Here is a 3132-nt window from a genome sequence, read left to right as displayed (position 1 = left end):
AACAACACTTTTTCATTCATACCAAACATCACACATTACAAAGCTAACACACCGTTGGTTTAAGAACCATTCATCGCTCTACGATACAAAGGGACAGATACAACTCACACCTACGATAGTGCTTTTGTGATACTACTCTTCATCTTCAGGGGTGTTGTGCTTAGCGACAAGCGCAGCGTTGTCCAACTCCTTGCGGGTCTTGTGAAGCAGGAAGTCTAGGCATGCAACATAGTAGTGCATCTCCGGGTGCGGTGGCATGGTTAGTGGTCTTCCCATGAGGTCGTGTCTTGGGTAGTAGACAAAGCGAGTGTTCTTGATCTTGTTCTCATTTTGTCCGCACAGACGGGCAATTGCTTCCTGCATGGCTTTGGCTATTCCATCCTTCCAGGTGTTTCCCATTACAGAAAAACCATATGGTTTCCCATATTGGAGCTCCTAGCTTTCCTCTCAGATCTGCAGTAACTTCCCACCGAGGTGGTCCTCCCGACGGATGGTTGAGGGGTATTCCGAAGAACTCGGGATACGGGCGTCCTAAATATTCCACTAGTTGCTTCAAATCCTTCTCGAACATCAGGTCTCCTCCGTGGCCAAGCTGATAGGACTCACATTGGTATTCCATCTGTGAGCAATTTAAGATGAGTAAGTTAATGAGGTGACCAAGTGTGCAAACTTTTATGTAGAATTTTCAAGGAAAAAATAGGGCATGGGTTTCTCTTTTTGAAAAGATCTCAAGGGTAAGAGAGTGAATAATTTTTCGGAAATATTCACTTCATTTGTTTTTGAAACTAAATTTTTCAGGACGTCCATTCTAACTAGGGTCTCCTAAGGTCAAACAATGGCTCTGATACCAACTTGTCAACACCCGGATTTTTAAGTCCAGATGCCTATTATGCCATTCATCGCAATCCCGGGAATATTGTTTTTGCGAGACATAATAGATTGATATCACAACACATCATTCATTACAACACATAATCGTCTTACAACAAAGGATCACATGACCCAGTCTTAATACAACATGGTGGATCTAGAGATCCTATTACAAAACACATAGCGGAAGCGAAGTAGTAGCGGTCGTGGTTCATCTATTCCACAGGCAACTGTTGACGTCAGGAGTGGTCCTAGTTGTCGTAGACGTCCTGCTGTCCTTCTTCCGGGTTCTGGTACTCCTCTTCATAGTCCGGCCATTTGAATAGCCAGGGACACAGCCGTGAGTACTTTAAAGTACTCGCAAACTAATACTAATGTAAATACTATCAACTATAGTAAGGGGTTCTAAGCTCTAGTTTCATTTGCATAAAGCCAGTTTTATTTCATAAGCACTTTAGTAAACAAAACCTCTTCATTTGCCTAACTTACTCAAGTGGGAACATTAGTGTCATTCCCACAACTCAGTTGTGATTCAAAGTCACGATCACCTTTCAATTCAAGTCACCATTCACCATTCATATTTTTAGAAAAGTTCCGATGACGGAACAGTATGGCCTTTCCAACTTGTCCATGACCGCGGACGCGACTATTCGAATAGGTTAAACTCTGCGAGAGGTTGTACACTTGTGCCACAACAATTGCAATAGTTCGTCGAGGGTAATCGGCCATGATTTATCGTACGCAGTACGCGAACTACCAATCCTAACCTTTCATTTACATACCCTAGTATAGGCACCTCTCCCCATGAGCTTGGCCTCCTAGTGAAGACAGACAGTCAGCCTGGGAACTGCACAGGGCTTGGGCCGGACATTCACCTCATTTCACGTCATTTCACATCATTCCTTTTGTTGTAGAGGCAGCCTCCGGCATAACCCCGATGACGCTTGTTTTAGAGGGAACCCATACTAAGACACATAAATTTCCAGCTAAGCCTTACCCAAATTCAGGTATTGTGGGGGTACTTGTAAAATTGGAATGGTATCGCATCCGAACCCAACCATCAGTTTTGTAAAATTCACCAAGTCATTCACCAGTCATGTTCACCATCAAAATCTTTCAATAGAATGAATCATCATTCCAAGGTTTTCAAAGTCATTTCATTTCACAAGTTCCCAACTAGAGTAGTCACTTTTAATTTAGCACTAGCATCTATGTATGAGGGGTGCTAAGTATTTTGCTTTGCTTCTAGGCTAACTTTGATACTCTTGTACTAATCCAATACTAACCAAGTGAATCATGAATCAAAAAGTACTTTGATAAAACAAAAGTAAATAAAGCTTGTAAAGTAAAGCTGGGAAATAGGATCATAAGCATAAAGTAAATGGGGTAATGCCTTGCTCATGGTGAGCTTTGCACTTTGCAAGAGTATTATCTTGCCTTGGTTGGGGAATTGGTCAAAGTGGTCTTCTTCTCCTTGGAAGTAGACCTCCTCCTCCTCTGGATACTCCTTGGTACTAGCGTCTAAAATACGAATACGGGGTATACAATCATCATACCAAACTTATGTACTAAAACTAAGCACACACATGAGTCACACAACTTAAACTAGCATCACACATTATTATTAAGTTGGTGGATGTGTTTTTCTTATTATTTAAGAAAAATAATTTCATCTCATACTAACTTAGGTGTTACTTTTAATTATTTAGAGAAATATTCTCCTCTCATTATCTTATTAAGATTTAATTTCTCTTATGAATAATATATGACCTAGGTTGACCAAAGTCAACCTCTTCATACTTATCATTTGAGAAAATGATTTAAATGAGGTTCCATACCTCATGCAATTTAATACTAACATGGTAGTGATTTAATGTCACCAAATAACTCACTATGAGATTATATAGACCATGGTCACTACCTCATGTTGAATTACTTGAGAACAAGATTTAAATGAGAGGGATACCTCTCATATGATTTAACACATAGTTGTAACTAAGTTAAAAACTACTATTGAGGTGATTTAATATCATCAACAATTCATATGAGACCTACATGACCAGAGTCTCTACCTCATTTTGAATTGTTCATGACAAGATTTAAGTGAGAGAAAAACTCCCATATGATTTAATAATAGTTTTGGACAATATCTTTGACTAGAAATAGTCATATAGTCGTTTAATTAAGCTAGGCCATGATCATTCAAAGTAAGCATGGAATATTTTTGCATAAACAATTAGTACAAGTGTAATGTGATTTATA

Source organism: Lolium rigidum, chromosome 1 (genome assembly GCF_022539505.1).
Source record: "Lolium rigidum isolate FL_2022 chromosome 1, APGP_CSIRO_Lrig_0.1, whole genome shotgun sequence".
Taxonomy (NCBI): domain Eukaryota; kingdom Viridiplantae; phylum Streptophyta; class Magnoliopsida; order Poales; family Poaceae; genus Lolium; species Lolium rigidum.
Note: the sequence above shows the minus strand (reverse complement) of the source record.